The sequence below is a fragment of the Delphinus delphis genome, chromosome 3 (assembly GCF_949987515.2).
Source record: "Delphinus delphis chromosome 3, mDelDel1.2, whole genome shotgun sequence".
Classification (NCBI taxonomy): domain Eukaryota; kingdom Metazoa; phylum Chordata; class Mammalia; order Artiodactyla; family Delphinidae; genus Delphinus; species Delphinus delphis.
Genome location: NC_082685.1, coordinates 156,952,857 through 156,976,605, shown reverse-complemented (window position 1 = coordinate 156,976,605; position 23,749 = coordinate 156,952,857). Strand labels below are relative to the sequence as shown.

General features: G+C 36.2%; 1 pseudogene; it reads left to right on the top strand.

Annotated features, from left to right (window-relative positions):
- The first annotated feature begins 22,058 nt into the window (after window positions 1-22,058).
- LOC132422499 (poly(A) polymerase alpha pseudogene) lies at window positions 22,059-22,870 on the top strand (annotated as a pseudogene).
- The last annotated feature ends 879 nt before the right edge of the window (window positions 22,871-23,749 follow it).

Sequence of the window (23,749 nt, the reverse complement as noted above, 5' to 3'; positions counted from 1 at the left end):
TAAGCCAGAATATACTTCTCTGTATATGCTTCTTTGAAACAGAATATAGACATATACTGTATATAAAATACAAATGTAAATATATATATATATATATTTAAACATAATAATGGGAACATAATTCAGAAAACAGAAATCAAGCCTTCTTCAAAGGTTTTGTGTGTATTACTCAACATGTAGACATCATAGTTCTTTCAGCCATCAGTTAATGACAGAATTTGGTCACATGTCCAAGCAATACAGTGCAACAAATTATAGCTCTTTTTTTTTCCTAAAGGATTTACTAGGGACCCATAGTCAAGCTTTTTGCTCACTAACAGGTGTTTTCTGTAAATGGTGTTTTGAGACGGTTTATTATCTCCAACGGAGCATAAGCAGTGGACCATGGAGCCACCCAAAGTCATAACTCTATTATACCTCTTGAGGCAAGTTCAATGGACAGATCACCCTATATTCCCCAGCATAAATGGTAAATAATAAGAATGCAGAATTTCGGGAAAAAAGTGGAATTTCACAGGTATTGTGTAAACACTTCATGATATCTACCCTTCTTAAATATGTACGTTCTTCATGTAATTTGGGTAACAGTCACAGTTTTAAAAACATGTTTTGCACCCACCCACCCCCAAATTAAATACCTGGTAAGTCTCAGGGAAGCTTCAGGGAGTTTTGACTAAGGTTCCTCTGGGACCTCATAGTCTATATACGTAAACAAAGAGACAGAAATACACTCAGGAATGTGGCATTTTTGTGAGAGATGCAAGCCTGAATACTTGGCTCAATTTAAACCTTTCATATTTCAAGCCTTATCTTAATAAAGTCTGTCAGATATTCCCCTATTTCAACTTAAGTAGTGATATCATGTGGCAGCAATATAAAAACATTCTGCAATTTGTTGAGCCTGACAACTTCAAAATTAATTAATTTTTGACAAAATTTTAATCTGGGGATTCACATTACTTGGAATTTTATGCCTGGCGATATGATTGATATTTTATAATATACTGATGAAAATTGGCATCCACCAATTTCTCGTAAAATGCACCTGGCACTGAATATGAACTTGACCAAAAGGGAAAACAGCAACCATGTTTACAATGGTTGTATCTGGAAGATAGGATTAAACATGGCCTCTATTTTTCATATAGCTTTTTTTTTTCTTGGAGGTGGTTGGTATTTTCAAATTAATTATGTAAATTAGACTTTTCATTAAATGTTGGCTAAATAGAAAAATAAAACTAATGGAATTTGAGAGTAGTCTAACTAAAATATTCTGTATACTATAATCTGTGAAATCCTCACAGATACACACACAAAAGCTAATAGGTAATGAAAGATAAGTCACTTCTCAATCATGATTTTTGGAAATGTTTATCACTATACAGTTAAGATATTTAGTACTTTACTGTTAAACATTATGATTGTTAACACATCTTGTCTGTCTCTGAAATAATTTTCCCTACATCCAATTCCACAAACACTGCCCAGTTTCCAAAGCAAACAAGTTATACCTATAAATAATACTTCTAGTGTGGGTGTCAATGGTAGTTACATGCTCCATCCTGAAAATTTTAGGACACTTGCTTCCTTTATTTCTTTTGCAATGATGTCATCTTCCTCACAGAGGTGTTCAAATTGTGCAAACTGCTGTGTGTTTTTACATCAGAGCATAAAAATTATACTTGGGCACACATAACTATACACTCACAGATACTCAGTCCAAGTACCCTGGGGAAACTATCAAGCACAGTGTATTACAACACTGTAATTAGTACTAATTTTTTTTGAACTTGAACAAAATTAGAGGAGCATTCCAGACACTCACAAATTCCTAGACCAAGACAAGTTTCTCCCTTCGAGTTCCTCCTCTCTGAAAACCTACACACCTACCCTACTTTCTCATAGTTCTATGCTGGATCCAATATCTATTCTGGATTAAATAACTGCTATTTTCTTCTTCAGTAATCAGGAGAGCCACCTTCACTATCCATTATATATCTTTTTTTTTTTTTTCCACTTTTCCCAGAGGAAGCTCCATCTCATGGGATCTCGGAAGTTCAACTGGGACTGGCAAGGGAGTTCTGGGATGAAAAACCCCTGGGTGTCCTTGGTACTGGAGGTGCCTCATCCCAGACTCTAGCCCATAGAAAGTATGGATCACACCACCCATCACACAAATCTATCGCAGTTCTTTGGAAGCCCTGTCCCGCCCCAATCCTGCCCCAGATTCATAGTGCGGTGGTGCCTCGTTCCAGAGGCTGGACCACGTGCAGAAAGACAGGCGCTGGCTTACAGGCTGTGCCCGAAAGCAAACACTTCAAGCCAGAAGGCGGGAATAAACTGCGCATGCGTGAGCTTCCAGTCTATAATCTTCCCGGGGGGGGGGCCTGAACTGGCCCTGAAATGGCCTTCTGGCGCTGAACCTGGGGACCCAATGTGACATCTACCAAGGTCCAAGCCCATAGCAACCCCACGTGCTGTTCCATTCTGATACATAGCATACACAGCACATATATGTTTCTTCATATACTTCAACCATAACATTTTGCTACAGATTGAATGCAGAAGCAGGAATGACAATGTAGCAGTATTCTGTTAAGCTAGGAATTAAAAAGAAATGCAAAAAAATTGTTTGTTTTGGAAAACATACTTATTTTTCACACACAAAAAAATAATCCAAGATGACACCTGTTTATCATCAATTCTTTAAAAGTAGATAATCGTTACATTGAATAGGAGGTATACACCTAAGAAAACAAACAAAAAAGGCTTAATTCTCCCTGCTGAAAATAAGAGACTCCCTCTATTTTCTCAGATCATTTGATTTAGAAAGTTCTTTCTCTGTCTCTTTGAAATGTATGTAACTCTTTTAAAAAGCTATATAAATGTCTTGCCAGATTTAGAACCCAAAAATGTCTTTTTCAGGAACCCCGGAACCATCTTTTTGAAATGTAATCTTTTTTTTCATGAAGCACAGGCTCCGGACGCACAGGCCCAGCAGCCATGTCTCATGGGCCCAGCCGCTCCACGGCATGTGTGATCCTCCCAGACTGGGACGCGAACCCGTGTCCCCTGCATGGGCAGGTGGACTCTCAACCACTGTGCCACCAGGGAAGCCCTGCAATGTAATCTTCAAGGGAGATAGAGCCTCAGACTCCCAGTTCCTATGGGAGGGGAGAAGCCTAGCTACTGTGGGAGCCTCACTCCAAGTCTCAATACTATATTTTGTCAATTTTTTTCCACTTCATGAAGCTAATTAGTCAATTCAGATAACTACCCCAGATTACCAGGTGAATCTAACATGACCTATGGGTGACAAAATGTGCTGTCAAGTCCTTTTACTTTAAGTGGAGTTATTTCTCATCTTGGGGACGTTATATTATGAGTTGTAACTGCTTGGCAGCATAAAGGGTGAGATTTCCTCCTGCCTTTCCAGTCTCTTAGTGGATTGCCTGTGATGCACATCACATTCTAGTTTAGTGCTTATTTAATAATGAAATTATTTTCTTTCTCTTCTACCTTTGGACAGGTTTCTGGTTTAGGAGGAGATTTTGTTTTAGTTAAATTTCTCTAACAAAAGAAAATCTGTATACTCTCTAACTACAGTCCTTTTCAGTTGTTTATTTGACGTGAAATTAGCATGCCCAAATTTTAGAAGGAAGTATGTTGCAGCGGGGGAGGTGGGAGCAGGTAGGAAAAGACTCATTTTGCAATGCTGGAGTTTCTTCTGTTGGTTTCATCAATACTCAAAAGTATAGCTTAGTGGAATGTGGGAATGCTTTTTCACAATTTGGAAAAAGTCAAGTACTTGTTAATATTTTCTACTTCTCGAAATAATGGTTCCTCTAAATGCTTTTCTTGCATTTTTTCTTGGTTATTATTCCCCCTCCTTTTTCTTCTCTTAAACATATATGGTACACTCTGTGCAGATTAGGATAGGAAAATATTAAATAATGGCATCCTTCCTCCATATTTCACATTAGTTATTCAAATAGTGTACATTATTTTAACTGTTTTATAGTCATTTCGCTTTACTAGGTGTCAGAGAGAGACACAGAGGAGAAGAAACACCCTTCCACTTCTCCATCTTTTAAATTTTGTTTAACTTGTTAAACAGTTGTACAATGTAAAGACAGCAGCCAATACAGGAATTTACCTTATATTTAATGTTTTTACAAAGCTCATTTTACCTCTAGCTTCTTAGATATTAGCCTTTGAAAGAATAGTCTATCTATTGAATATATAACCATGGCTCCTTTGTACCAGTAAATTTCTATTTTGTCAGAAACAATGAAAATTACACAAAGATACTATTACAATTCCGAACTGTATGTAAGAAACAGCTTTTAATTTAAAACTAGCAATTATCATCTTAAGTGACAGGTCTTTGGGACTAATGGCTCTGATTACTCCTGAAGAGGAAGAGTCTCCCTGTGTTATTTGAAGTGAAGGGAATCATTCAAATACTGAGGCCAGGTAGTTCCTAGTTCTTTAGCTGCAGAATAAGTGTAGGGAAGGCAGCCTGTGATTTTGTAGAGTGTAGAAATAAATACAATGGACCACCTTCTATTGTAGATGTCTACATAATTATCTTCTCTTTCCCTAGCCACACCAACCTAAACTTCAGTGCATGACTAGAAATCTATTTACAGGTACACAGTCTACAGGTAAAACAAATTTATTCAATTGCACTGCACATTTAATATCTGCTGTACCAGTATTTATACTCTACATGAGAAAAATACTCATAGGAGTTGTTTAAAAAGTTTTGAATCATGAAGTTTCAAAATACTTGGTTTATGTGGATTAAGAAGAATTATAAATTTAATGAAACAAAATCCCCAAAGCCACTTTTCCTACCCTGTGTAAATGTTTTTCAAGATTCTTAAATATTTTGTAAAAAAAAAATGATGTTAATATAACTCCTTTTACTATGGAGGAGAACCTGCTAAATTTTTCCAGGAAGGAAGGAAGAACTCAGGGTAATTTGAGACCATGTAGTAGCAAATGAATGTCAATAAAATATCTCCTGTTTAAGATCAAATGGGAAAACTGATTCACACACTCATGCACATATACACCAAAGAATGTTTGGGGCTTCCCTGGTGGTACAGTGGTTGAGAGTCCACCTGCCGATGGAGGGGACACGGGTTCGTGCCCCGGTCTGAGAAGATCCCACATGCCGTGGAGCGGCTGGGCCCGTGAGCCATGGCCGCTGAGCCTGCGCGTCCGGAGCCTGTGCTCCGCAACAGGAGAGGCCACAACAGTGAGAGGCCCGCGTACCACAAAAAAAAAAAAAAAAAAAGAATGTTTGAAAAATTCTTATATAATCCAACTGATTATTTCATAAGATGATGGTCAAAGCAGATACATATTTTCAAGCATATATCTTTACACTGTTCTTTTACACATAAAATAGAGTTAATGATCTAAAGCTATAAATAGATTCTTGAAATATTTCTATTACATTTCACTCTGATTAATCATTTGAATAAAATACATTGACATATTAACAATACATCTTGACATAGGTAAAATACTAATCATATACAAAGGTACGGGTAAAGGTCAATAAAGTATACTCACATGCACACACTCTCATAATCACACTTATCTGATTTGCTTCCTGTTCTACTACACAGCAGCAACAAAAATTGAAAATTTCACCCATAATTATAATGAACACTTTATAGAAATAAGCTTTTCAGAACAGCATATGGAACTTTGATTCAAATTCACTGCAGGATAAGGAAAATACTTCGCAATGGAGTATAATGGAAAATAAAGAGGTATCTAGTTTTTTTTTTTAACATCTTTAATGGAATATAATTGCTTTACAATGGTGTGTTCGTTTCTGCTCTATAGCAAAATGAATCAGCTATATGTGTGCATATATCCTCATATCTCCTCCCTCTTGCATCTCCCTCCCACCCTCCATATCCCACCCCTCTAGGTGGTCACAAAGCACCAAACTGATCTCTCTGCACTATGCAGTTGCTTCCCACCAGTTACCTATTTTACATTTGGTGGTGTATATATGTCCATGCCACTCTCTCACTTCGTCCCAGTTTATACTCCCCCCCCTCCATGGCTCCAAGTCTACTCTCTACCTCTGTGTCTTTATTCCTGTCCTGCCCCTAGGTTCTTCAGAACCTTTTTTTTTTTTTTTTTTTTTTTAGATTCCAATATATATGTGTTAGTATATGGTATTTGTTTTTCTCTTTCTGACTTACTTCACTCTGTATGACAGACTCTAGGTCCATCCACCTCACTACAAATAACTCAGTTTCGTTTCTTTTTATGGCTGAGTAATATTCCATTGTATACATGCATCTAGGGGTTTTTAAGGCTAGGAAAAGACTTTTGGGTAAGAAGATAAAGCTACACTTAAACACAGGAGGCACACTACTTATCTTTTCCCGCTTGAGGAAGAAAATTCTAGGGATATTTTAGTTTCACATTTATACTTTTAGCTGTGCTTCCTTTCCTCACCATTCTTTTTTTTTTTTTTTAACTTTTATTCTTTCTCTTTAGTTTTTGTTTTCACTGGGCATACTTCTAGGTACTAGGGATATAGCAGCACCTACCCTCAGGAGGTGTTTGTTCTGTCAGCCAATAACCAAGATTTGTATGAATTCAGTAATTTAAGACATAAAGCCACAGTAACATAAGGTGGTTTTGTTTTAACAATATATTTTTTTCTGTCATAAAAATTGTAAATGAAGTTATAGCTATGTTATTTAAAGTTTCTATAATTTGCTTTTTATAAGGAAAATGAGGTTGGCCCATGCCCTACCGACCTGGCAGTGTTGCTATCAGTTTGGCTTCAGAAAAACATCATTCTACACAAACATACTTTGGGTAATATTAAGTATAATATATAGGTGATGAGTTGTAATTGTAAATAGCCATACAGCTTGACATACCTCCCGAGTAATGAGCTAAAACTCATCTGGAAATGCAAAATAAGGATGAATATTTTCAATCTCATCAGGAAAAAAATATAACCATAAGTTGAGAACTCTCGCAAAACAACGTAGAAAAACATACATTAGATCTAAGTTTCTTTATGAGAAACTTTATTACCTGCATTAAATTCATTTGTTTTCCTGGTTAAAATGTAGGTTCCTAAGCAATTCTAGATTTACGAGTCAACATTTCTAACAAGATTATTAATAGCCTTAAGTAGTAAGAACCACTTAGCTAAATTCTGGGAGCTTCTTAACTGCCCTAGGAACTCTCATTGTAGAAAGAAGACCTATGAACGATCTGTGAGGACTCACTCAAGCTCCCCCGTGTTCAATGTCTTCAGTGTATATGCTGGCTCTCCAGGAAGTTCCTTCCCTTTCAATGGTCGCCAAGGTCTCACCTGGACTCATTGCTCCAACCAGATAGGAAAGGCCAGGCCTTGCTGGCCCTGGTGTTCTGGAGGTTGGCCTTCTCTTAGTGACTCTTATGTTCATTTCACCACCCCCTTTTCTCTCTTGCTCTAAGTGAACACCTCTGTTCAGTCCTTCAACTGTGCCCTTCCACATGGATTGTGGATTCAACTTTTCCCCCTCTGCTCCTTCTGTCAATTTATTGACATTTTTAAAGGAAACTTCTTTTGAATAACCACAATACAATGAGCACTCTCAGGAATATAATATTTATAATACTATCTAATAAATAACATAATACTTGTTAATATATCATATTTATAGTATTTATACAATACTACAAACTAATATGCAGTCTGTACTCAGAGTTATCCAACTATCCCAATAATGAACTTTGTAGGCATGGCTTATTGTTTGATCCAGGATCCAAGCAAGGGTTGCACATTATTTTTATTTGTCATGTCTCTTTATTCTCATTGAATAGAGATCAGTTCCTCAGCCTCTTTTCCTTTTTTCTTTTATGACGCTGACATTTTTTGTAAAGTCTAGGTTCACTGTTCTGCCAAACAACGTGACTGAATTGTTTCTTTAAAGTGCAGCTTGTCAGATGTGTGTAATTCCTTCAGCAGTGCCCTGAAGTGCATTGGGGTAGAGAGGCTGAACAGGATTCCTGGACAGTTAGATTTAAGCAAGACTGTGATTTTATCAACTGCATATTATTTGGAAAAAAAGGAAAGAGGAAGTTGGGGTCATTGTAGGTCTCCTTAAGATTCAGCATAGAATGTAAGCTGGTAAGGAGGAAAATGAGAACACAGGGGAATGGTGGGTAGTGCTAAATTGCTAGAAGAGTTCCTTGGCATTTTTCAGCAAATGAAAGAATTTAATATCAATTCCTTTTGTGCTTGGGGAATTCCAAAACATTTCTGGTAAACTGATATTTTATGGTTTCTTCTATATCAATCATCTATCACCTATCTATACACTTAAATAATATCATATGTATATACATACCTATATATAATCCTTGCCATTTAAATGTGGTTTTTAAATAGGTGTGTATATATATGTGTGTGTGTGTGTGTGTGTGTGTGTGTGTGTATATATATATATATATATATATATATATATATATATATATATACAGTGATAATTGTACTGGATACATAGTAGTAGTATTCTATTATTACTTTCAATGAGGATGTCTGACTATTTCAATCATTTGACATTCCAAAGAAAGTGTTTCAGCCCTCATAGCCCCATTTGGGAACTATGTGGACTTTTTTTCCTTTCAATGGGTTAATAAAATATCAGATCTCTACAACTAAATCAGAAAAACAGTAATCAGGTTGGTAAGAATATTTACATTGTAACATGTGAGCTTACATAGAAAACTGAGGTTAGAACATGCACTGTCTGGTCTTCTGGCTATGTATTCTCCAGAACATGTTTTTAATGGTACTAGTCTTAACATTCATCCTTGATCAGGGAGCTGACCTTCAAAAGTCTTTGAGAAAAAGATAACAGTGTTTAAAATTTTGCTAAACAAGTAGGCAGTATTGAAATATCAACCAGTGACCAATCTGGTAACTTCTTCAGTTGGTTTGTCTCTTTAAGATATTTGCATAAAAGGTAAATATTTCCATATCATTAGGTGTTTGAGCACCTGATAATATTGGTTTTCAAATCAGTTATCAGTAGTTAACTCTCTTGTTGCTGGAGCTTCAGAAAGCAACAACAAATGTTCTCTCTGACTTTAGTTGCTGTTGACCATGGCATTTCCAGAAAAAATGTGTCAAAAACTTTAAAGAGCTATTAATTATGGTTTTATTAACAAAGAGAGATGCAAGCAAGCACAGTTGAATGCAATCCTCATAATTTCTGCAAACTGACTTTATCTCTACCACTGGAATTTATCCTTGGTAGCTAAAGTCATACAGATATGTTCTTAGAGAGCAGAAACTCGGGAATGTGTTGAAGCAGCCTTTCTACATGGTCATAGCCATGTAGAAGACATGGTAATTAAGTGATCTTCTGTAACCTAGTTTACATGTTTTATACATGTGATTCCAGCAAATCAAAAAGGTACCTCATTTTTTCTCTTTTCCCCAGGACAGCACTACATCTGATTTACTACAAAGTTGTCTCCTAACATCTATTTATATTTAATCCCACTTTGAATGGCTGTATGGCATTGTTTCTCATATCATGAAAACGAAGAACCAACAAGGCCAAATACTTGATATACTCAGGAAGGAAGTGGACGGAAGGCATGGCTAACGCTCTCCAACGTCCTTTACTTAATGTAGGTGACAAACGCGTTTGGGAGCCTTGATAAATATTCCTGTGAAAGCAGAGTAGAGGTTCTTTGGAAATTCTGAGGCCATTTTACAACAATCTCTTTCCAATATCAATCTTCAGTTTTTCTACCACCTTCACAAAGGATCATAATAACGACCTTGGCTTTGAAGGTTTACCTGGCTTCCGTTCCACATAATTAAACCCAAGGTAGAATTTAAAAAAAAAATAAAGTTATTTCAGACAGGAGTGATGCTCTTATTTGTAATGAGATTAGCTGTTCAGATATCAAGTGACTTTCTGAATTAGACTAAATTTACATCATGAGATTTATGTTGCAACTGTGACAGACTTTAGGAAGAAAGAGACAAGGGGAAGGAGGTGGGAAGGAGGAGAAGGGGAAGTTTCTGTTTTATTTTAGGTTCACTCTTTCTCTTCTCTGCCAGAAATCCTTAGGTGAAGACAAAAGTGATGAAAGGCAGAAACCCTTGCTCTGCTGGAGCCTATCTTCTAGTGGAGAGAAATTAACCAATTTAAATTCAAAAATAGCGTGTTAATAGTTTGTGATGTGTGCTACAAAGAATACAAAACAGAAACATTACAGAGAGTAACTTCTAAAGGAAAGCTTCTTAAATAGGTGGTCAGGGTAGAGAACACCTAGTTAAGAAGATGACCTCTAAGCAGGGACATGACGAATGAGAAGGGGCCAGATGGGTAAATTTGGGGGGAGAGTCCTTTAAGCCCTCACACTTTATGTTGATCAAGAATTGAGCATGATGTGGTGGAAGATAGAAGACTAGGACAGAGAAGAAGAGGAGACATGAGAGGTAGGCAGCCATCAGTTCACTGAGAGCTGGGAAAGCCATGTAGCACAAGGAATTTGACACACCTGAGTTATCCTAAGTACAATGGGGGCACATTTGATCATGGTTTTGTTTTCTTCTTTTATCAAAGGACTAATAACATAAGATTTCTCTTTCAAAGAAACCAATATTACTACTCTTAAGAAGGGGAAAAATATTGTGGGACTCTTTTCACTATGTTTTAGCAAAGAAAGAGCTGGGGCTGTGTTCTTAGCTGGTAAAAGTGGAACTGACCATAAGAAAATGATTTCAAAATATATTTTGGAGTTTTAAGTCAAAGGTATGTTTTACTGTATTAGATATGGGTCTTAGAATGGTTGAGGAGATGGAGGAAACAGGAATGAATTTCAGGTTCTAGGTAGAAAGCAGCTGGATATAGAAACTTGCTATCAAAGAGAGAGGAAATACTGGGGGTTGTGGGAGTGATTTGGAGAAATGAACCATACACCTGAGATCTGACATCTCAGAAGAGACATCAGTGGGAAATTAAGGAATAGTCTGGCAGATGGGTATATTAAATTAAGAGTCATTAGAATGCTTGCTCATAACATTTGAATATAACTTTAGATTTCATTATGCAAATTTATCTAGGAAAAGTAAATATAATACCAGTATTGATATTATTTCTTATATTTTAATAATATTAGCATTGATAATATTTCTAGAATATGCAACTAGCTGTATTCCTAAAATATACCACTTGCCTTCCATTATGGATTCTGGAAATGTTAATAAGACTAGTTACCAATGTGTCTGAATTTCTATGATGCAGTCTGTTTTGAACATTATTTGAGAAGAGAAAAAAATATTTGGAGAGCACCTGGGTGAGGGAAAGATGCGAACATTCATTTACTGTGATCATTTACCATGAAAAAAGATGCTGAAATATTAAAAGATTAAAATATTGCAAAAATAAGAATCAGATTATTTATGGTAATAAGGTATTTACTTATCTAATTTAGAAGCAATAATTTCATTATATGAAATTTAAAAACATAAAAATGATATCCAAAATAATAATAAATATTCTACAAAATCATAGATGCCTATAATATTTATTAATAATATATTAATATTTTGGTATATTTCTAAAATGAAAGTCACAAACTATATTCAGGTTTTAACAGACTTTTCCCTAAGATCACATTACAGACATTTACATGTGCTTCCAGAATGTGCATTTTAATCATTGCATAATATTCCATCCTTTATATGTATCATACCTTATTTAAATTATTTATTTTGACTCTCTATACATCTGTTTCTGATGTTTTCCTCTTATTACAGAAATTACATTATAATCATAATTATAAAACATTTTACATACATTTTAGATTAAATCATTTGAATAAATTATTGCAGCTATTCCCAAACTGCCCCTCAGAGAAGGGAGCAGCATATAAGAAAATCTGAGAAACATCAGAGTTTCTTACAAGAGCTAAATTATAAACAAAGAAAAAAAATTAGCCAAATTTAGTTTTAGTGTATTCTCTATACACTAAATAGGTACGATTTTTTCATTTAAAGTAATTTATTTAATCATATTTATTGAATGATATCTTAATCTGAGTTTCCCTGAAAATGAAATCTGAGGCAGAGGTCTTTGTTGCCATTACCTCACTATCATATAATCCCAGAGAACATGAGGAGGGAACCTCAGGATGAAAGGAAGGTGGACAAATAAAAGAAGGCTTGATCAAGGTGGATGCCCCATAAATGAGCAATTGTCTGAACCACAGGAATGTACTGTATTAGCCATATAAAGTGCATCTCAGGAACACCAATCATGGGGAGGAAAGGGAGGAATGTTTATCCACTGGTTCTGCTCCTCCATTGGTAAAAGACATATCTTTTGCTTTCAACTCCTCCAACCTCCCAGGTAGCATGAGTGGATACATAGGGGTTCCCATAACTGAATCAAGAGTGTCATCTAAGAAATCCATTGAGAGTCATGCTGAACTGGCAGGAAGTCAGGTGTAGTCAGGTGGTACCTGTGTCCACCAAGAGCTAATAAGTGCAGCTGGAGAAAGAGACAGATGAGGCAAAGTAGATATGAGATGCTGTATTTGAGGTGTCTGATGCAGTTTACTACCCAAACCACTAGGTTCCACTCATTTTCTTTATTACAGTAAGCTGCCATGATGTGATACATGGACACCATTTTTGTGACCATAAGAGGTCTTCACTTATTTTACAAGAGTGGAAGTAAAAGTTCAATGAACCACAGCATTCAAGGTGATACCATATACAATAACTGAATGACACTCAGCAAGCTCTGTACCTCATCATTACAGCTGATTACAGGCTATAATTAATATACATCATCTTCCTTCTCCATCACATGTTCTAGATTACCCTCAGCTTTATCCCCTGGGATGATTACTTCCCATTAGGTATATTTAGACCTTAATCTCCCAAAGGGCAAAAATATTCAGTTCCTTGAACTTAAATGTGCATATTTGGAACACTCTCTTGGGTGTTCAAGGGATACTTGTAGTTTAAGATTCTCAGGTTTGTCATCCATATTCCCCATTCCAGTTTTGTCTCACTAATTTCTTTTCCAGAGCACCCTGACTTTGACACAAGAGATCTATCAAAACTTTACAGGTCAGCCACCTTTATATTTTGAACCTGGACCTGATTTTAGCACAGATTTCTCTGTAGCTCTAGAAGATGAGGAGCTGTTTCAAAGTTAGCTTAGAGATCCTATGTCTTTCTCATTTAGTTAAATTGTGCTGGTCTTAGCCTAGCATATTTATTTTTAAGACTTTCAATCAGTTAGCCAAACAAGTCTGCCATCTTTATACTTGTTTCTCCCAAGTGGTTCACTTTCCTACTTAGGTGATCCTACTTGGGCACGGGTGAAAACCACAATAGTTCTGATGCCACTGAATGCCAGAGTTATCCCCACACACATCCTTCTTTCACTGAGATCCTCATTGCTCTTCTGCTTGTTAGTAATTCAGGAGTAAACTCTCATCCAGAGGATATTCAAGGTTCGTTTCTGACACCAACTGTCTTTGTATAAGTTACCTACAAAGTAGAAAAATAAAAGGAATACAAACTGGAAAATGAGAAGCAAAACTGCCACTGTTTGCAGATGACATGACACTATACATAGAAAATCCTAAAGGTTCCACCAGAAAAGTACTAGAAATAGTCAATGACTTTGGTAAGGTTGCAGGATACAAAATTAATGCACAGAAATCTCTGGCATCCCTATACACCAACAACAAAAATTCAGAAACAGAAATGAAGGAAAAATTCCCATTTACCATTACAAAAACAAACAAACAAATACCTAGATATAAACCTGACTAAGGAGGTGAAAGACTTGTACTCAGAAAACTGTAAAACACTGATGAAAGAAATCAAAGATGACATAAACAGATGGGGAAATATACCATGTTCTTGGATTGGAAGAATCAATATTGTGAAAATGACTATACTACACAAAGCAATCTACAGATTCAGTGCAATCCCTATCAAGCTACCAATGGCATTCTTCACAGAATTAGAACAAAAATCTTACAATTCGTATAGAAACACAAAAGACCCCAAATAGCCAAAGCAATCTTGAGAAAGAAAAATGGAGTTGGAGGAATCAGGCTCCTTGACTTCAAACTATACCACAAAGCTACAGTAATCAAAGCAGTATGGTACTGGCACAAAAACAGAAATATAGATCAATGGAACAGGGTAGAAAGCCCAGAGATAAACCTACACACATATGGTCACCTAATTGATGACAAAGGAGGCAAGATCATACAATGGAAAAAAGATAGCCCCTTCAATAAATGGTGCTGGGAAAACTGGACAGTTACAAATAGAAGAATGAAATTAGAACACCACTTAACACCATACACAAACATAAGATACAAATGAATTAAAGACCTAAATGTAAAACCAGACACTATAAAACTCTTACAGGAAAACATAGGAAAAACACTCTTTGACATTAACCACAGCAAGATCTTTTTTAACACCTTCTAGAGTAAGGGAAGTAAAAACAAAAATAAACAAATGGGACATAATTAAACTTAAAAGCTTTAAAAATAAACAAATGGGACTTGATTAAACTTAGAAGCTTTTGCACAGCAAAGGAAACCATAAACAAGACAAAAAGACAACACTCATAATGGAGAAAATATTTGAAAATGAAACAACAGACAAAGGATTAATCTCCAAAATATACACATAGCTCATGGAGCTCAATATCAAAAAAAATCAAATTAAAAAATGAGTGGAAGGTCTAAATAAACATTTCAGCAAAGAAGACATACAGATGGTCAAAAGGCACATGAAAAGATGCTCAACATCACTAATTATTAGAGAAATGCAAATGAAAACTGAAATGAGCTATCACCTCGCACTGGTCAGAATGGTCATTATCAAAAAAGCTAGAAAAAATAAATGTTGGAAAGAGTGTGGTGAAAAGGGAACCCTCCTGAACTGCTGGTGGAAATGTAAATTGATACAACCACTATGGAGAATAGTATGGAGGTTCCTTAAAAAACTAAAAATAGAAGCACCATGTGACACAGCAATCCCACTACTGGGCATATACCCTGAGAAAACCATAATTCAAAAAGAGACATGTACCACAATGTTCATTAAAGCACTATTTACAATAGCCAGGACATGGAACCAACTTAAATGTCCATCAACAGATGAATGGATAAAGAAGATAAAGATAAAGATAAAGAATGGATATATACAATGGGATACTACCAGCCATAAAAAGAAATGAATTGAGTTATTTGTAGTGAGGTGGACAGAACTAGAGTCTGTCATACAGAGTGAAGTAAGTCAGAAAGAGAAAAAACAAATACTGTATGCTAACACACATATATAGAATCTAAAAAAAATGGTACTAAGAACATAGTTGAAGGGAAGGAATAAGATGTAGACATAGAGAATGGACTTGAGGACATAGGGTGGGACGAGGAAGCTGGAGATAATAAGAGTAGCATTGACATAAATACACTACCGAATGGAAAATAGTTGGCTGGTGGGAAACAGCAGCATGGCACAGGGAGATCGGCTCTGTGTTTTTCAATGACCTTGAAGAGTGGGATAGGGAGGGTGGGAGGGAGGCTCACGAGGGAAGGGATATGGGGACATACGTATACATAGGGCTGATTCGCTTTGGTGTACAACAGAAAGTAACACAGTATTGTGAAGCAATTATACGCCAATAAGTATCTATTAAAAAATAAATATAAAAAAGTAAAGGGCATACATGGTACTAATTCACTAGGATGTATAATTCCAAGGAGGAGTAAGTGTCAATAATACAATTTTGAGTAGTTCACAGTGTTACTCAGTCACAATGAAACTGCATAAAATGCACCCTGGGACTCTCAACTGGAGAAATGAGAGGGGAGGAAATTTTCTTTTGGCTCCCATTTTCCATCCTTGCAAGTTTCAACCCACATGGGATTAAGATCCCAGGTTGTGTGTGCATGGACAGTAAGCAGATTCTCACAGTGATGTCAAAAATCACTCTGGAACAAGAAGAACATGACATAGAATGACAGTGAAGGATGTCAGTTTGTGACTTGAGAACTGCTCCCCACCCAGCTGAACAAAAGGGATGGGTGAGGAAGGGCAGGTCAGAAATCGTGCAACAGAAGTCACATACAATTGACTTTTAAGTTGTGGAGCTCTATACGGTAGAACCAAGAACTGAGTTTGGCCTCTAGGAAGCTGAATATCATCAAAGTGTACCACTTTTTTTTTTTTAAACATCTTTATTGGAGTATACTTGCTTTACAATGGTGTTAGTTTCTGCTTTATAACAAAGTGAATCAGCTATACATATATATATATCCCGATATCCCCTCCCTCTTGCGTCTCCCTCCCACCCTCCCTATCCCACCCCTCTAGGTGGTCACAAAGCACCAAGTTGATCTTCCTGTGCTATGCGGCTTCTTCCCACTAACTATTTTACATTTGGTAGTGTACATATGCCCGTGACACTATCTCACTTCTCCCCAGCTTACCCTTCCCCCTCCCCATAACCTCAAGTCCACTCTCTACCTCTGTGTCTTTATTCCTGTCCTGCCCCTAGGCTCTTCAGAACCTTTTTTTTTTTTTTAGATTCCATATATATGTGTTACCATATGGTATTTCTTTTTCTCCTTCTGAATTACATCACTCTGTATAACAGATTCTACGTCCATCCATCTCACTACAAATAACTAAATTTCATTTTCTTTATGTCTAATATTCCATTGTATATATTGCCACATCTTCTTTATCCATTCATTTGTCAATGGATGCTTGGGTTGCTTCAATGTCCTGGCTATTGTAAATAGTGCTGCAATGAACATTGTGGTACATGACTCTTTTTGAGTTACGGTTTTCTCAGCGTATATGCCCAGTAGTGGGATTGCTGTGTCATATGATAGTTCTATTTTTAGTTTTTTAAGGAACCTCCATACTGTTCTCCATAGTGGTTGTACCAATTTACATTCCCACCAACAGTGTAGGAGGGTTCCCCTTTCTCCACACCCTCTCCAGCATTTACTGTTTGTAGATTTTTTGTTGATGGTCATTGTGACCAGTGTGAGGTGACTCTTTACTGCAGTTTTGATTTGCATTTCTCTAATGATTAGTGATGTTGAGCATCCTTTCATGTGTTTGTTGGCAATCTGTATATCTTCTTTGGAGAAATGTCTATTTACACCTTCTGCTCATTTTTAGATTTATTTTATTTTATTTTTTTGTTTTTTATGAAATGCTATGTCTTTTTTCATTAATTTTTTTAAATACTATAAGATGTCTGTTTTATTGATATTGAGCTGCATGAGCTGCTTGTATATCTTGGAGATTAATCTTTTGTCAGTTGCTTCATTCACGAATATTTTCTCCCATTCTGAGTGTTGTCTTTTTGTCTTGTTTATGGTTTCCTTTGCTGTGCAAAAGCTTTTAAGTTTCATTAGGTCCCATTTGTTTACTTTTGTTTTTATTTCCATTTGTCGAGGAGTTGAGTCAAAAAGGATCTTGATGAGATTTATCTCATAGAGTGTTCTGCCTATGCTTTCCTCTAAGAGTTTTATAGTGTCTGGCCTTACATTTAGGTCTTTAATCTATTCTGAGTTAATTTTTTTGTGTGATATTAGGGAGTGTTCTAATTTTATTCTTTTACATGTAGCTGTCCAGTTTTCCCAGTGCCACTTATTGAAGAGGCTGTCTTTTCTCCATTGTATATTCTTGCCTCCTTGATCAAAGATAAGGTGACCATATATGCATTGGTTTATCTCTGGGTTTTCTATCCTGTTCCATTGATCTATCTTTCTGTTTTTGTGCCAGTACTATACTGTGTTTTTTGTTTGTTTGTTTTTTTGGTACATGGGCCTCTCACTGTTGTGACCTCTCCGGTTGTGGAGCACAGGCTCCGGACGCACAGGCTCAGTGACCATATCTCATGGGCCTAGCCGCTCTTCGGCATGTGGGATCTTCCCGGACCAGGGCAGGAACCCGTGTCCCCTGCATCGGCAGGCGGACTCTCAACAACTGCGCCACCAGGGAAGCCCCTATACTGTCTAGATTACTGTAGCTTTGTAGTATAGTCTGAAGTCAGGAAGCCTGATTCCTCTAGCTCTGTTTATCTTTCTCAAGATTGCTTTGGCTATTCGGGGTCTTTTGTGTTTCCATATAAATTGTGATTTTTTTTGTTCTAGTTCTGTAAAAAATGCCATTGGTAGTTTGATAGGGATTGCATTGAATCTGTCAATTGCTTTGGGTACTAGAGTCATTTTCACAATGTTGATTCTTCCAATCCAAGAACATGGTATATCTCTCCATCTATTTGTATCATCTTTAGTTTCTTTCAACAGTGTCTTATAGTTTTCTGTGTACAGGTCTTTTGTCTCTTTAGGTAGGTTTATTCCTAGGTATTTTATTCTTTTTGTTGCAATGGTAAATGGGAGTGTTTCTTTAATTTCTCTTTCAGATACTTCATCACTAGTGTATAGAAATGCAAGAGATTTCTGTACATTAATTTTGTATCCTGCTACTTTACCAAATTCATTGATTAACTCTAGTAGTTTTCTGGTAGCATCTTTAGGATTTTCTATGTATAGTACCATGTCATCTTCAAACAGTGACAGTTTTACTTCTTTTCTGATTTGAATTCCTTTTGTTTCTTATTTGTCTCTGATTGCTGTGGCTAAAACTTCCAAAACTATGTTGAAAAATAGTGGTGAGAGTGGGAAACCTTGTCTTTTTCCTAATTTTAGTGGAAATGGTTTCAGTTTTTCACCATTGAGAATGATGTTGGGTGTGGGTTTGTCATATATGGCCATTATCATGTTGAGGTAAGTTCCCTCTCTGCCTATTTTCTGGAGAGTTCTTATCATAAATGGGTGTTGAATTTTGTCTAAAGCTTTTTCTGCCTCTATTGAGATTATTGTATGGCTTTTAACTTTCAATTTATTAATATGGTGTATCACATTGATTGATTAGCATATATTGAAGAATCCTTGCATTCCTGAGATGATCATGGTGTATGACTCTTTTAACGTGCTGTTGGATTCTCTTTGCTAGTATTTTATTGAGGATTTTTGCATCTATGTTCATCAGTGATATTGGCCTGTAGTTTTCTTTTTTTGTGGTATCTTTGTCTGATTTTGGCATCAAGGTGATGGTGGCCTCATAGAATGAGTTTGGGAGTTTTCCTCCCTCTGCTATATTTTGGAAGAGTTTGAGAAAGATAGGTGTTAGCTCTTCTCTAAATGTTTGATAGAATTTGCCTGTGAAGCCTTCTGGTCCTGGGGTTTTCTTTGTTGGAAGATTTTTAATCACAGTTTCAATTTCAGTGCTTGTGATTGGGCTGTTTTTATTTTCTATTTCTTCCTGGTTCAGTCTTGGAAGGTTGTGTTTTTCTAAGAATTTTTTTCATTTCTTCCAGGTTGTCCATTTCATTGGCATAGAGTTGCTTGTAGTAATCTCTCATAATCCTTTGTATTTCTGTAGTGTCTGTTGTTACTTCTACTTTTCATTTCTAATTCTGTTGATTTGAGCCTTCTCCCTTCTTTTCCTGATGAGTTTGGCTAATGGTTTATCAATTTTGTTTATCTTCTCAAAGCACCGTCTTTTAGTTTTATTGATCTTGGCTATTGTTTCCTTCATTTCTTTTTCATTTATTTCTGATCTGATCTTTATGATTTCTTTCCTTCAACTAACTTTGGGGTTTCTTTGTTCTTCTTTCTCTAATTGTTTTAGGTATGAGCTTAAGTTGTTTATTTGAGATTTTTCTTGTATCTTGAGGTAAGATTATATTAATATATACTTGCCTTTTAGAACTGCTCTTGCTACATCTCATAGGTTTGGGGCCATCGTGTTTTCATTGCCATTTTTTTCTAGGTATTTTTTAATTCCTTTTTATTTCTTCAGTGATCTCTTGGTTATTTAGTAGCATAATGTATAGCCTCCATGTGTTTGTATTTTTACAGTTTTTTTTTTCCCTGTAATTGAAATCTAGTCTCATAGAGCTGTGGTCAGAAAAGATACTTGATATGATTTCAAGTTTCTTAAATTTACCGAGGCTTGATTTGTGACCCAAGATATCATCTATCCTGGAGAATGTTCCATGAGCCCTTCAGAAGAAAGTGTATCTGTTGTTTTTGGATGGAATCTCCTATAAACATCAATTGATTCCATCTTGTTTAATGTGTCATTTAAAGCTTGTGTTTCCATATTTATTTTCATTTTGGATGATCTGTCCATTGGTGAAAGTAGGGTGTTAATTTCCCTACTACTATTGTGTTACTGTCTATTTCCCCTTTTATGGCTTTTAGCATTTGCCTTATGTATTGAGGTGCTCCTATGTTGGGTGCATATATATTTACAATTGTTATATCTTCCTCTTGGATTGATCCCTTGATCATTATGTAGTGTCCTTCTTTGTGTCTTGTAATAGTCTTTATTTTAAAGTCTATTTTGTCTGATATGAGAATTGCTACTCCAGCTTTCTTCTTATTTCCTTTTGCATGGAATACCTTTCTCCATCCCCTCACTTTCAGTCTGCATGTGCCCTTAGGTCTGAAGTTGGTCTCTTGTAGACAGCATATATATGGGTATTGATTTTGTATCCATTCAGCCAGTCTATGTCTTTAGGTTGGAGCATTTAATTCATTTACATTTAAGGTAATTATCAATATGTATGTTCCTATTACCATATTCTTCATTGTTTTGTGGGTTTTTTGTAGGTTTTTTCCTTGTCTTGTGTTTCCTACCTAGAGAAGTTCCTTTAGCATTTGTTGTAATGCTGGTTTGGTCGTGCTGAATTCTCTTAACTTTTGCTTGTCTGTTAAGGTTTTAATTTCTCTGTCGAATCTAAGTGAGATCCTTACTGGGTAGAGCAATCTTGGTTATAGGTTTTTCCCTTTCATCACTTTAAATATGTCCTCCACTCCTTGGAACAGTTATATAAATGCACCATTAAATAACTCTCTTAGAGTGATATTCAAAATATTTGTAGATAAAAGTGGAGAATAATGGCTGCATTGAAGGTTTTGCTTAAAAAAGTATGGCTTCTACAAACATGAAAATGAGATCTACTTTAAAAAATGAGAAGTAAAATGAGAACAAAAGAAGAACCTTAGCAGAAAAACCTGGATAATGTCAAAAAAGTGTTTAAGCATAAGGTATATTCTTAAACGGAGTTATTTTAGAAAGTTAGAATAGTCCAGCCAAAGTACCATGTGAATTTTCTTTTTGTAAGTGAATAATGTTAAACAAAAGAGTTAAATCTCTCTATACTCAGAGGACTAAAGGACAAAATTAGATCTTACAACTGGTGGAACAGGATGTGTTTAAATTTAATCAGTACAAAATCATGGGCAGAAGAGAATGCCTAGAAAAAGAGCAGTGTCTCATCAACAGCAGCACCCTTGATGCATTTGTTCCTAAACTAAAATAATCTATTTATCCTGTTTTTAAAGCAAAACATTATATGATTAAATGTTAGAAGTAATCTGTTCTCTAAAAAGTCCTCTTATGCCATGATTTATAACTTACCATTAAATTTTCAAAAATTGTTTATTTTTGAGAAGATTGAGACAGACCTCATTTGGTCCTTTAGTATCTAACTACTCTATGTAGTTCAAACTAAGAAGAGAATGTCTCCAGCTCTGTCAGAACCATGAGAAAAATCTGCCTCCAATGTGTTTATAATGAGGGTAGAGTGGGAACCTTCTTTATTGTTCATTGTACGTCAAACACAAACATCGGTTAGAATTTGAATATTATTTGATGTAAGGTTTTCCTAATTAAATGTAAATTCCTGTGAGGTATATGATTATCACTTTTACTCTTTTATTCCCTTTAAATACTAAGATTCCTTGCTGTAATACCTTTCTAAGTATAAGCTCTCATGGTTCATCGTCATGTTTAGTCAAGAATTGGTGTTGGACCCAGTGCTGAGGCAGACCCTTGCCTCCCTCCTGCCTCAGTGGATCATGTCCAGGGTGGTGGCAGGGTTGGGGTTGGTAGAGTTTCCAGGCCAGTTTCAATGCAGGGATCACAACAAACACAGCAGCCACAGAAGCACTAGGACATTACCTCTCCCATCAGCTTAGCTGCCCCCAAGGAGACTGACTACCTACTTACACAGAAACTAATTGAGACTGAAGCCCTTTGGGGTTTTTGAAGAGGAAGAGGAATTGCAGCACAGAATTTAAATTTTGGGAAAATTAAATAACCTGGTAAAACAGTGGATACAAGAAATCAGTGAAAGCAAGAATCTTCCACAATGTGTAATTGAAAATGTTGGAGGAAAAATTTTTACATTTGGAACTTATAAATTAGGTGTACATAAAAAAGGTACCGATCTTGTTGTGTTGTGTGTTGCTCCAAGACATGGTGATTGAAGTGACTTTTTCGCCTCATTCTATGATGAATTGAAATTACAGGAAGAAATCAATTTAAGAGCTGTTACAGAGGCATTTGTACCAGTTATCAAACTGTGTTCTGGGATAGAGATTGCTATTTTGTTTGCAAGATTAGCACTTGCAGACTATTCCAGAAGACCTGGACTTTAGAGATGATAGTCTGCTTAAAAATTTACATATAAGATGCAGGGTAACCAATGAAATTTTACATCGAGTACCAAACATTGACAGCTTCAGGTTAATCCTGCAAGCTATCAAGCTGTGGGCCAAACATCACAGCATCTATTCCAATATATTAGTTTTCCTCTGTGGTGTTTTCTGAGCTATGCTAGTAGCATGAACTTGCCAGCTTTATCCAAATGCAATAGCATCAACACTTGTATGTAAATTTTTCTTCATATTTTCTAAATGGTATGTGTTTAGGTTATGTTAAAATAAAATTGATTGAAGAAAAAAGAAATCAAGTGACCTATCTTGTCAGCCTGCTAACCCATAACCCACATACGTTCCATCTAGAATGTAGAGTGTAGACTGCCACCATTAATGATTTAGGTGATGTATTAATACAAAGAGCAGTAACATAGTGACATTAGAAGGAGAAACATGTCATTGAGAGAAAGCACTAATGAGGCTGTTGGCTGAGTCCATGGGAGGCAGAGAAGGAAGGAAGAAAAGAAAGAAAATAGTGTAACTGAGAAGAATAAGAAGTAACAGGAGTCAAGAGAGCAACTAAGGTAAGTGGGACTGAAACACCTGGACTCTCTTCTCTGAGCATTATTATCATATATTACAATAAACATTTTTGAACAAATACATTTCATTTGACAATTATCATGTGATTCCAATCATTTTTGGTTCTATTTCCTCTCTCTCCTTCAAAGTATTAAGAGTGTTATATTTCTTAATCATCTACTGTTCTAAAACTCACTTTTTCTCATATTATACATTAGAAGCTTCTCAAATACTTTTCCTCAGTCCTATTTTCTTTCTCAAGAGTGGTAGCATGGGCATAGGAATAGCGTAACTTTGGGCTTCCCTGGTGATGCAGTGGTTGAGAGTCTGCCTGCCGATGCAGGGGACACAGGTTTGTGACCCGGATCCCACATGCCGCGGAACAGCTGGGCCCGCGAGCCATGGCCAGTGAACCTGTGTGTCCGGAGCCTGTGCTCCGCATCGGGAGAGGCCACAACAGTGAGAGGCCTCAAAAAAAAAAAAAAGAAAGAAAGAAAGAAAGAAAGAAAGAAAGAAATAGCATAACTTTTTGCCCAGTTTGGTGCAGTTTTATACGTCAGTGCCCTCCAAGGTCACTGAC